We start from the raw sequence: 13772 nt of genomic DNA, 5'->3' as shown, positions 1-13772 counted from the left end.
TAATTTTATTTTAAGTTATACCTGTCATTTTCTTACCCGCCGAGAAGGAAATGGAATAAAATAAATAAATTCATAAAAGAATAACACATACATACATAAACTCACGCCTATTTCCCGTTGTAGTAAGCAGAGACTATGGAATTCCATTTGCTTCGATCCTGACACACTTCTCTTGCTTCCTACATATTCATCAATCGCTTCATACACGCACGCCGGTTCAGAGTAGATCGTACTGAACCTTCTCTAAGGACATCTCTAATTTGGTCAATGTACGCCCTATTTCCCTGTCCTGTGTATTAATTTGACACAATAACAAATTAAAGAGAAGGCGAACGTCAAGTCGTATTCTCCTCTGTAGTCCTGGGTTCGATTCCCGGTGGGGACATATCACAAAAGTTACTTTGCAGTCCCCAGTTTGGTTAGGACATTACAGGCTGATCATCTGATTGTCCGAAAGATGATCCGTGCTTCGGAAGGCGCGTTAAGCCGTTGGTCCCGGTTACTACTTACTGATGTATGTAAGTAGTCGTTACGTGAGCCTTGACAGGGGCCTTTGGCGGCTCAATAGTATCCCTGACACCAGGGTTGATGAGGTTGGTACCCCACCTCACAACCCACACGATAGAAGAAGAAAAAGTCAGAGAATTGGCCTTTGATAGACAAGAATGGAGAATGCTACACCGACAAGAGCGTGGCTCTTAAATTAATGATGAAGATGATGAAAACATCTACATATTTATAAATGTGGAGGAAGCAGGAGAATATCAGGATCTAAGCAAGTGGCATTCCAATCTCTGCTTACCTCAGGTGGGAAATAAGCGTGAGTGTAAAAACTATTACAGACGCCTCCTAATTTTAAGTTATACCTGTCATTTTCTTATCCGCCGAAAAGGAAAGGGACCGATGATTGACAACTGTTAATTTTAAAATGAATGAATAACCCGGGCGAATAAAATAGGCATGTCGCTGGTCTGCGACCCGCTTGTCATTTTTTTCCTTTTAAAAAGAACGTCTAGGGCCCTGTGCCGAGGTTTTTCTTGCAGCTTCTTTTCCCCGACTATACAGGTGAGAAGCTGCAGTAGTTTTAGGCGGATGAGACGTTCGTTATGTAAAAATTGACGATTCAAAGTGTAACTATGTTACCTACTGAATAAAGATATTTTTGAATTTGAATTTGGGGGCAAAAGCCTAAAAAATACTCTCCATTTTTTTTAAAATAAAATATCACTTATTACCTTCTATCACACGGTCGTGCCATGTTGAACTCACACACACATACAATGCACAGAAACGTAAGAGACAATCAATTTGTGTGTGTGTGCGTTCGTTAAGACATACATACATACAGTATCACGGTTAAAATGTACTGTGTTCCGAAGCCGAATGAAAAAAAAAGGACGAATTTCAAGCCGTTTTTTTGGCTTGAAAATTCCCATACACATAAAAAAACAAACAGCCTATATACGTCCCACTGCTGGGCACACGCCTCTCCTTAGTCAACCGGAGGGGGAGGTAACTCCACTAAGCTGTAGTACGGGTTGGTGGAGATGTTTGGTAGCCCGGGACCAACGGCTTAACGTGCCCTCCGAAGCACGGAGTCATCTTGTTTTTTCGGACGATCAGGTGAGTCAGCCTACAATGTCCCCATTGGGAATCGAAACTGGACCTCCAGATTGTGAAACGCACTGCTGTGGAGTGGAGCCCTGACAACGATTTGAACCTGCGACCATACGATGTATGTGACAAGGGCTGTCAAGGAGTTGATATCACCAGCCCCTGACATGGTTCATGTAAGGACTACATACTTAAGTAAATATTAGCCTGGACCGACTACTGCTTAACGTGCCCTCCGAAGCACGGATCACTTTACTTTCGGACAGTCGGCTGATCATCCTGAGGTTCGCGCCCAACTGGGCACCCTCAACCCTGTTGTCTTAAATTTTGTACCGGTTAAGAGCCCTCAGCGCTCCCCATTTGTCCGGCCAAGTAGTTAATGCCATCTGCGGCGAATCTACAATAAGTGACGTCAAAAAAAAAAGCTGATCACCCTGCAATGTCCTAAGATCCTGAATAAAGTAGGATTCACGAAGAGATATTTGTCATGTCCCCACCGGGATTCGAACCTGGGACCTCCGGATCGAGAGCCCACTAACCACTGGACCAGTGAGGCTGTTATTTATTTACAAATGAGTGTTCTTCTTCTATCGTGTGGGTTGTGAAGTCGATTACCAACCTCATCAACCCTAGTGTCAGGGTTACTATTGAGCCGCCAAAGGCCCCTGACATGGCTCATGTAACGACTACTAACTTGCTTCTTGCAATGAATGATTATATACATTTTTTTTTCACATTTATAAATACTTAAGGACTTTTCAGGCTTGAATCACCTGATTGTCCGAAAAAGTAAGATGATTCCGTGCTTCGGAGGGCACGTTAAGCCGTTGGTCCCGGCTATTAGCCGTAAAAACACCTCCACCAACCCGCATTGGAGCAGTGTGGTGGAGTATGCTCCATACCCCTTCCGGTTGATTGAGGGGAGGCCCGTGCCCAGCAGTGGGACGTATATAGGCTGTTTATGTATGTATTTATAAATAAATATGCTTATTTTAAGAAGCTACTTTTTTTCAATGTCAAATTAATTTGCAGTAATTAGCACTTAACCACATCTGTTAATTGTTTCAGTGTCATTTGTACTTCAAGTAGAGTGCTATTTGTAATGTGATAAAGATCTCATTCACGGCAACAAAGCGCACGGCAGTGCGACGGACAAGTTCTTAAATCAAAACCACAAAAAAAACATTTATTTATTTACATTTCACGACTTTACGGCGCAGAAGCGCCAATGCGCCGTGAATCTTTCATAATAAATCACTTTGTGATCCCTTGTTTGGTTAGGACATTACAGGCTGATCACCTGATTGTTCGACAGTAAGATGATCCGTACTTCGGAAGGCACGTAAGTAAGTAGTAGTTACATGTCAGCGGCCTTTAGCGGCTCAATAATAACCCTGACACCAGGGTTGATGGGGATGATAATCCACCTCACAGCCCACACGATAGAAGAAGAAAAGAAAGTTCGATGAAGCGTGGGTACTTAGTCATTAATAATCCAAACGAATTCGAAATCCAATTCGACAATCATTGATTTAGGCCTGTGCTGGATTCGAACCTGCGACCTCAAAGTGAGAGGCAAGCGTTCTACCAACTGGGCTACCATGGCTCTGCTTGTCAGATGTACATCTGACTACCCCAATTGGGATATAGTCGTGAGTTTATGTATGTGTAAAAAATCATAAATATTTAAGAGAACGTAACACACTATTCTTCTATCGTGTGGATTGTGAGGTGGATTACCAACCCCATCAACCCTGGTGTCAGGGTTATTACTGAGCCACCAAAGGCCCCTGACATGGCTCATGTAACGATTACTCACTTACATCAGTAAGTAATAACCGGTACAACGTCTTAACGTGCCTTCCGAAGCACGGATCATACTTTTGGACAATCAGGTGATCAGCGTGTAATGTCCTAACCAAACAAGGGATCACAAACTGATTTTTGTGATTTGTCCCCACGGGGATTCGGCCTCCGTGGTCCAGTGGTTGAGCGTTGGGTTCACCATCCGGAGGCCCCGGGTTCAAATCCCGGTGGGGACATATCACAAAAATTACTTTGTGTCCCGGTTACTACTTACTGATGTAAGTAAGTAGTAATTATATGAGCCATGTCAGGGGCCTTTTGCGGGCCAATTATAACCCTGGCACGTTCGTATTTCACCTCATCATAAGAAGAGAAGACCGGGATTCGAACCCGGGACCTCCGGATCGTGAGCACAACGCTCAACCACTAGACCACGGAGGCCGTTGAAACACACTTGACTTGTGACTTTAACATTAATTCTAAAATGAGCGAAGCCGGGCCTCCGCGTAGTATAAATGCATTTTACTGGGGGCAAGTCTCCCTATTAACGATCTTCTATCTCTCTCGCACTCGTAGATCACAAGTAGCCATCTCATCCGACATGCAAATGAAAAATCAATTGTGTCCCTCCACAAATGTAAGTTTTGATAAACTTGCAAGTTACTGTCAAAAAGTTTTTGTTACCCGACTGTTGCGAAACAAGAAAGGAGAGTTATGTAATTTATCGCTATGTATGTATGTATGTACGGTCACGAGCATTAATATGTATACACTTTGGTACCATGTCACATTAACTTTTTTGACTAACTATTAGAGTATTTTTTTTTTTTTTTATTGTTTGTTTTCATTGTATTTTGACTATTTTAATTTTATTCTTTGACTTGTTAGTACACTAACAAATTTGCATGCCTATGTTATGGCCAAATATGTTGTTCTTAAATATTATTTATTGTTACCACCTTAAATACCATATTTGTGCAATAAATGATTTGATTGATTGATTGATTGACAAATTGAACTGTAAGTCTCACTAAATGTCAAATATGTTAGTGCGACAGAGTCTAGGCTCACAAATTTTTTGTCCCCACTGGGATCCGAACCCGGGACCTCCCAGAGCGTGAGCCCGTTCAACTGTAGGAGCACAGGCCAGATTATCTACGCGGGCATGTCGTAAAAACCGACAGAGGGAACTGTGGCTGAAAGTTGTCTTCGGATCTGTGGCTCTATCCACCCCCATAGGAATGTAGGCGTGAGTTTATCCACCTGCTAAACTCCCCTAAAAAGTTGTGATCATAAAAAAATACTTTATTTTTTTTTGTTGTACTTAGTCTTTCAATTGTATACTAGAGGGCGCTGTGTGTAGTAAAATATTACGACTTTGATACTTGAATATATTTTCATGGTTTTTTTTTTATTTTTTTCATTACAAAATCGACTTACGTGCTATTGTATATTTTATATATTTATAATTTTTATGGGATATTAAGTTATTATCGTATTTATGAAAATTTACGTCTGTTTCATGATTATTTGTTTCAGAGATTTTAGCATTTGGAATAAAATTGCAGTTTGCAGTCGCTGTAGTCAAATAGGCCATGGGCATTTACAAAAATAAATTATAAATACTAAATAGCGCCTAGGTTATTATCATTGTATAGGTATATGTTTAATATTGTTTAATTCTTAAATTTATATTTTTAAATTATACTTAACAGATAAAAAAATGAAAAAATAGCTGTAAGAATTGTATCGCACTCCAAAAAATACCACACACCGATAAGAAAAGGACAAAAATGACACAAAAACTTATTCTACCTCGATACAAATACAATTAAAAATAATAATAAAAAATGTTTTTCATCAAAAAAATCGCCACGTCAACCATTCGGAGGTACCAGGGTCGCAGAAGCGAGGGGGTAGCCTCCCTCGCGCCACGTGCTTACCTCGCCCCGCGCGTCGCGCCCCGCGCCTCTAGTATGTACTGTTTAGGGCTGCTGGCTTGAACATTATTTTGATACGCCTTATCGTGAACTCATTTTCTATTCTATATTGACTTCAAAATCCCGCCCTGTGGTTGGTTGAAACTAACAACTCCTGTAAAATTGATATTTTTGCCAATCATAGGATAGGGTTCCAGATCCCCCGAGAAATGCGTTTGGGAGGTTTGTGACCTAACCTGTATTGGGCTAGATTTCCCTTCGCGGGTTGGATTGTCAGACAGGCAGTCGCACATCAAAAACCGGACCTGTTAAATCTTCAGGTCGGGTAAGCGGACCCTGTGATAGGTTTCTGTATCTGTCAAAATACATTGTTTTAAGTTTACGCGGTTATTATCATAATTAAAGCACATAATAACGGGTTCTTACCGCGTTTAAATGGGGATATGAGACTCCCGATATTTCGACACTGTTGCAAGTGCCATGATCACGGGATGACTGATGAGATTGGAGTGGAGTAGGTAGGTAGGTAGGTAGAGGTGGGGTAGGGTCTGTCAAAATAGAAACTAACTTAAGTTATTCTCAAAGAGCCATATCAGATCTAAACATTTTGGGGGCTAAAAAATAAAAACAATAATCGTACCTTGACCTTCTAACGTACCTGATAGAAGATGCCTCACGTGGAACTAATTACTTGGTCGGACAATTAATGGGCGCTAATGCTCAGATTGTCAGAAGGCTGGAAACAGACCGCCGAGGTAAGTCCGATGACGGGGTTTTGATGATAAAGTTGTTGTATTTTTTGCACTTTTTACCCAGAGCAGGTGGATTGTGCTCCACGTCCTCTCTAGGCCTCTGGTTGACCGAGGTGATGTCTGTACCCACTTATGATTTAGGCAGATCTATGGGCTTTATGGGATTTGGGCGGAAAGCAAGAGGGAAACCATTGCTCTATTTGTCCCAAAAAAGTAGCATGGAGAACGCTACACTGACAAGAGAGTGACTTTTAATTAATGACGGGGTTCTTTGAGCCGCTCATTTCCCAGAAACGAGTCGACGATTTCTCTCATTCAGCGCTTGTGGCTATTGGCCGACCCACGCGCCTAACTGGGCACCCTCAAGCCTGTTGTCTTACATTTTTGCACCGGGTGAGAAAATCGCTATCGCTATGTCGTTTTTTTGACCCGGCCTTTTGTTGAGTTCCATTTCCATCCTATGGTATTCACAACTATTTTTCTTTAGCCAATCGTGTCCCACTGCTGAGCAAAGGCCCCCGTCAGATCGTCTCTCGCATCATCTTTTGGGGCTGCCTCTACCCATTGACTGCTACCTGGCAAATTATAAACTGCCAACCCTGAACAGTCTTATACTTAGTTAAATATAGGTTACGTAGCCCTTGCTTGTGTGAAGCCGCGTTCATTTTGCGGTTCGCACTTTAAATTCTGGGGTGGGCAGCGATTTGGGATAACTTTGACGTGTTAACAGTCTCTACGTATTTTTCAGGTTAATTAGCAAGGTAATTAGCTACGGCGTTGATGATGTGTGGTCAAAGGCATTTTTAGTGGATGTATTTTTTTATCATATCTATCTCACTTAACATAACGCATTACATAAGCTCACGTTAAGCCGTTGGTCCCGGTTACTATTTACTGATGTAAGTGAGTAATCGTTGCATGAGCCATGTCAGGGGCCTTTGGCGGCTGAATCTAACCCTGACACCAGGGTTGATGAGGCTGATATCCCACCTCACAACCCACACGATAAGAAAAAAAGCTCACGATTATATCCCAATTGGAGTAGTCAGAGTTACATACGTCGAAAGATGAACTAAGTACCCACACCTCACCGAGCTTTCTGTTACTACAGGAAAATTTTTAAATTATAGCATGATTAAAGCAACATGCCTCTCTTTTCTTTCGTACCAAGCATTCCGTAAGTGCGACAGATAAAGACGTCTTCGTCGCACTAAGCGATGGACTATATCTGTCCTGCTGTCAAATTAATCGAGCTATAGTTACCGGATTAAAGTAATTGTGTTGTCTCCTAGAAAGGCGTACATTGACCAAATTTAAGAAGCCATCAGAAAAGGTTTAGTACGATCTACTCTAAACTGGCGTGTATGTATGAAACGATTGATGAATGTGGGGGAAGCAAGAGAACTGTGTCAGGATCATACAAATGGAATTCCATAGTCTCTGCTCACCCCGGTGGGAAATAGGCGTATGTATGTAAAGTAATTGTAAATAATTATTTCTATTATCAATCTCGATTGAGACATAGCTAGCGATAGTAAGCGCAGTAAGCGGTGCACCTGTCCGGACAAAAGGTCCCGCGTTCGATGCACAGCTGGGTTTGTTTACAACGGGCAGATGTTTGCGAGTGACCAATATCGCGGCCAGGCTTTTTGGGCCGTTTTTGCAGTTGCTTGTTGTTGCGAGCATTTAAAAAAAGTATTTTTATGTGTCATGGAAAATAAGGAAGTAAAAAAGAAGGTATCATAGGAAAAAAATTGGGATATTTTCGACATATTTTTTAATTTATTTCATAATTAAAAAATCTTGTAATCAGTAAGTAAATAGTATTTCGTAGTAGTAGTGATTGTCGAATTTGTTTTCGAATTCATGTTTGGATCATAAATGATTATCACGTGCTCAGCGGTGAAGGACAACATCGTGAGGAAACCCACATTCCCTATAAATGCATTTTCGGAGGTAGGTGGAGCTGGTTTTCCCTTCGCGGGTTGGAAGGTCAGACAGGCAGTCGCTTCTGTAAAAAACCGGACCTGTCAAATCTTCAGGTTAAGTAAGCGGACCCTATGAAAAACGGGATAATGCTAGGGAGACGATGGAGTACGTAATAGTATTTGTCAAAACATACGAATGCATTGTTACATTTAATCTCCATTCGTAATCTATCAAATAACCTACACATTTTTTATATAAAAAATAATCAAATAAAAACCTACAACGGTTTTTTATTTTTTATATATAAACACAAAAAAAAACTACAAAAAGATGGGTATTAAAAATAAAAATTTTGAAAATCACCAAAAAAATAATTCCAAAACGTATTTCTATCCCAAACCTAAACATCTACAGACGCAAAATTAAGAAAAACCAAAAATTCATTTCAAAATTCGAATGATTGTGATCGGGGAACGCTCACTCGCGCCGTCTCTTCACATAGTCTTATGTATTACTCGGCTAGCGTACGCAGAGCCCTCTGGCGTCCCCCTCTGAGCGGCGGTCGGCTGTAAAGTAGAGCTTGAGAGAGGGGCGACGGGTCTAGCTACACTGGCCGGCAGATATATAGAACGTATAGATGAAGTCGGGGTGGGCGAGTAGCGTTAGAATACAAGTTATTATGTTAGATTATTTTTTTGAAAATTGTTATTGTAATACTGTTTTTTTTTGTAATTGATGAATGTTGAGGGAGTAAGAGAAGTGTGTCAGGATCGAAATTTACACAAACTTTAAGTAGGTAAGTTTGCGTAGGTACTTTGTTTTTTTTCGTATTTTTTTTAATTCTATGTTGTACATATATTAATATAATCTAATCTAGCCTACAAGATCCCACTGCTGGGCAAAGGCCTCCCTCTAATCTTTCCATTCTTCTGTCTAAAAAAAATATTAACGAGAACAAAAGTACAAGATGTGACGAAATATGGGCGTTTTATTTAAGTTTTAGAACAACACTGGCTGTTTCTGGCAGCCAAAAACTTGATTTTATTTTGCCTGTTCCAAAACTGGTTCTATCTCTTTCTTGTACTTATCGTAAGTAAAGGACAGCACTAATAAAAAAAAAGTTTATTGCAGTATCTTTTGGTACAGTTTATACTGGGTTTGGAGCCACCTTAAGTATAGATATGATTGTATTGGGTGACTCCGTTCTTCCTTAAAACGGCTGAACTAATATAAAATTAACCTTCGTTCGCGAGAATCAGCTCTATTATCAAGCGACAGATTTCAGACAGGTCCACCAATCACGTTGGTCTAACAGAAAGCTCGAGAGACTAGTGTACTCAGTTTATCTTGTGATAGATGTCTTCTGACTACCCCATTGGGATAAGTCGTGAGCTTATGCGTGTACATACCTAGATACATGGTATTGTTTAATATTTCGATTTTATAGAATAGTTATTTTTATAGTACATTTTTCTGTTTTATAATAACACTCCGAGAAAAATGTTTTTAGGTAAAATTAAGCATACGTCTAAATATCGCTTTATTGTATGTATGTATAGTTATAATACATATATACACCTCTGCCTACCTCTTCGGGGACACAATGTTTTATTTTTAATTTTGAACTTGTATAAAAAATCATTCAACTAAAAACTTTGTCCATCCCCATTGTTCACACACAAAAAAAAAACAAAAACTCCCACCACAAATCGTAATACAAACAAAAATCTAAATCGAAGCAAAACTGTAATATTTAATTACACCTGTTTTACCGACAGTACCGCTTCAAAATATATATCTACCTACGTACCATTCACCTACATTTATTTGTGCACTCACACAAACCTAACTTTACGACCGACACACACATACAAAGACACCGACGAGCTTCACTCACTCACACACACATACACAAATGCAGAAGAATTTTATATTTTATACTTTGTGAGGATAATTTTGCGATTTTTACAGCGATACCGAGCTTTAAGATGTTATTAGAGTTATTTTTTGTTTGTAATAGATTTGTGGTTTGTTTTGTAATGATATATTTTTTTAAGTTCTTCAAAATCATGCTGCTATCATCCCTGACACGACATAATGACCCTAGCAATAACGATCACAGTAAAGTAATAATAAGGTCGATTTTTCTTTCAATCCTAAGTCATGATTGACAAATGATCGAAAGATATCACTCCCATAATCCGTGCTTCGGAAGACACGTTAAACCATTGGTCTCGGTTACTTACTGATGTAAGTACTTAGTCATTACATGAGCCATGTCAGGGGCCTTTTGCGGCTCAATAGTAACCCTGACACCAGGGTTGATGAGACAGGCACATGAAGCATTTCATCTAAGAAAGCAATATTGCAATTTGACATTTGCGCATATAAAAGAAAGTGCGCAGTGCAAACAAATGTCAAATAGCAATATTGCTTTCTTAGATGAATTGCTTCGATGTGGCCATTTTAACCCCCCTGGTCATTGAACTCACAACCCACTCGATAGAAGAAGACTCATAGCAATCTTTTGGGGGGTATGTTATTGTACATCACGATGGTGTGACGAGATAGTGACTTGTCCCCGTAAAGTGCATGAAAATGTCATTACATAATCTTAATATAAACATTGTCATAAAATTAAGAATAATACTACGTGCCTAAACTCAGCATGCAAGTTGACTGAGATAACTTGTGGCTCTGCCCACCCCATTAGGATTTACGGGCGATTATATAACTCCACAGTGGATTATACGAGGAGATTATGTGCATGTTGTTTCTTTTTTAAATATTGTGTATGTTTTAAAATATATGCCTGGGAGGTATGTATCCAGTAGGGGACCTTAACTTATTATAACACTTTTATACTGCCCTATGAGGGACTTTCCAGGCAATGAGAAAATAGGTAATTATCACTATTAAATCTGTACAGCGCCATCTATATTTTTTTGGGAAACGTAGCCTGGATTGACCCTCATTGTACTGTATCCATGTAAGTCTAATTGTTAAAATTAAATTCCCCTACACCATTTTAAGTTAACTTCTTCCAACACATCTGAAAGACTGTTAGGTTTAACGAGATGTTGCAGTTTTTACAGTTTTCCGAAGAAAGTCAGTGGTTTATGCTATTACGGTACTGCATAAAGGGGTCGAGCAGTAGATACACGTATACAAGCGTACGAGTGAACGAGCGAACGTATGATCTTATAATTCAAGTAGTATAATTAGAGAAATCCACCAACCCGCAGTGGAGCTGTGTGGTGGAGTATGCTCCGTGCCCCCTCCGGTTGATTGAGGGGAGGCCTGTGTCCAGCAGTGGGACAAATATAGGCTGTTTATGCTATTTTTATTTATTTTGAGGAAGACTTACAGCCATAACTATTTCTCCATTTTTGGCATAACCTTTGTAGATTTGCCGCAATTGGCATTAACTACTTGGCCGGACAAATAGGGAACGCTGAGCAGTACAAAATTTAAGACAACAGGCCTGGAGGTGCCCAGTTTGGCGCCAACGAAGAGTCAAAATCAAAGTATTTATTGCACACCATAACAAAACAAACAAACAAGAACAAACAAACAGCAAAAAACAGTCAAACAAACAAACAGTTGAATCAAACAGTTGTAGAGTGTCAACGAAGAATGTTTAATTAGAGGAATGTTTAATTAGAGGTATTTTCTGAGGTAATGTATACAATGGTCAAGTCGTGGATGGGTGACCGCTCAGGAGTATTAATAGTTTTATAATTGTAATTGAGTATAATATTGGTATTACTTATAAAAAAATCGTTATAGACCCTACCGATAATGAAACACACAGTTCACTTTGCTAGAAGCGTGACAATACTGTGTATGGTAATAATGCCGATTCTTGTAGTCACCAACTTAATTAAAATTTACTTTATTTTTTTACTTTGTTTTTTTTTAGTAGATTTGCCGCAAATGGTTTTAACTACTTATGTACCATACACGTATGTACTATATGTGTGTCGTAGATTTTACCTACATAATTTTTTTTATTATTTTTTTTTTACTTGGCCGGAAAAATTGGGAGCGCTGAAAGCTCTCACCCGGTAATGTATTTTGACAGGTCACAAACCAGTTCTATCTCTTTTTTCACTTTACTTGTTTATAAGATAGGAACGTAGGTACATAATGAATTATTTTTATCATGTAGTTAAGTTTTTTCAACAAATAAAATAGTAACTAAAATAAAAAAAATAATTAAAAAAACAAATTTGGACGGGACTTGAACCCGCAGCCTTTGTTAAGCCGGGATGAGCGTGTTAACCATGAAACCACCGCGCCTCATCCTATCAATGCGAAAAATAAAAAATAGTTTTTAAATAATACACTATTTTTTAAAGAGTCACCCTCTTGTCGTTGTAGCATTCCTTTCCACGCTACTTTCAGGGAAAAATAGGGCAGTGGTTTCCCTCTTGCCTTCTGCCCCTTAAAATAATTAACAAGCCAAAACTCGCAAGTGACCTAACCAGAGAGATTTTTACTAACTCATTTATGTACAGCTGTTTTTTTGTTCCAAATAAATAAAATAAAAATAAACCTCGATCGAAATTTTAAAAAAATCTTCACCAAGTATCAAGATTACTCGGTCGCGCTAGCCGTGTTTTTTGACAGCAACTGTCAGTTGATTGCAAATTAATGTTTATAGAGATCGGTTACGTTCGAGTCGAACATGCTACGCTGTTTATGAAGAAAACTTTCTGTATCTTTTTTTTTGCATAATCTTTATTATTTTTATTCTTGGTCTTGTGTTTTTCATTGTGTATAATTTTAAGTTGCAGTGCCCTTACAGGGTTCCTGTTTGTACTTTCCTCTACTTTTAAGACCTCTGTAAAAACATCAGGAATGCAATAAATATATTTTCTTATATAAAACTTTTTGTGCGCGTGGTGGAAATAATTGTTATTTTCTTCAGTAACTTGTTTATTTTTAAATGATTTTTGTTTTTGTAACACTCACCCCTGCTTAGGTACATTCAAAAGGCATCGCTTAACGACCTCCGTGGTCCAGTGGTTGAGCGTTGGGCTCACGATCCGGAGGTCCTAGGTTCGATTCCCGATGGGGACATATCACTATTCACTTTGTTTATTTTTAGTTTCATTACATTTAGATTTTACACGCTTTGACTTAACTACTGGACATATTAAAATATATATTTCACCATTAGAATGCTAAGAATGCTACGTTATTTCCGAATAACATAGGCTATATTTATTTAAAAAATATAAAGATACATATAGCATTATAGGTTTTTACTTAATGCGCTGTATGACGAGAAAAAAAAAAACTAATATACAAAATAAACTGTGAATGCGTCTGAGCTAGGTTTGCCTCACACCCCTCGGACATAGTTTAGTCTTCAAACGTATAGCGTCAGACGTCACACACACAGATGCGCGTGTACGATAACGTCAATGTGTAGTGCCTGTGTAAAACGAGGTTCGTATGAAGTGTCCGGGGTGTGCGTTCGACACGATTTAAATGTAATACAATAGCTTTGAAAATAAAGTGGCAAATGTATTTCAAAAATTTTTTTTTTGTTTTGTTTGTTTTTTAAGTTACGTTTTAAGTTACACACACTATTTTTTATTTACTTTTTATCCTACTCTACTATTGTTAACTGAGTACTAAATAAGGACAGAACACTATTGTTGGCTACAGTATTTTTTAATCCGTTGGGAATAGGCGCTGCATGCTGAGATACAGGTTTCAC

This window comes from Pectinophora gossypiella, chromosome 27 (genome assembly GCF_024362695.1).
Source record: "Pectinophora gossypiella chromosome 27, ilPecGoss1.1, whole genome shotgun sequence".
In the NCBI taxonomy this organism is placed as follows: domain Eukaryota; kingdom Metazoa; phylum Arthropoda; class Insecta; order Lepidoptera; family Gelechiidae; genus Pectinophora; species Pectinophora gossypiella.
This window is presented reverse-complemented; position numbering follows the sequence as displayed.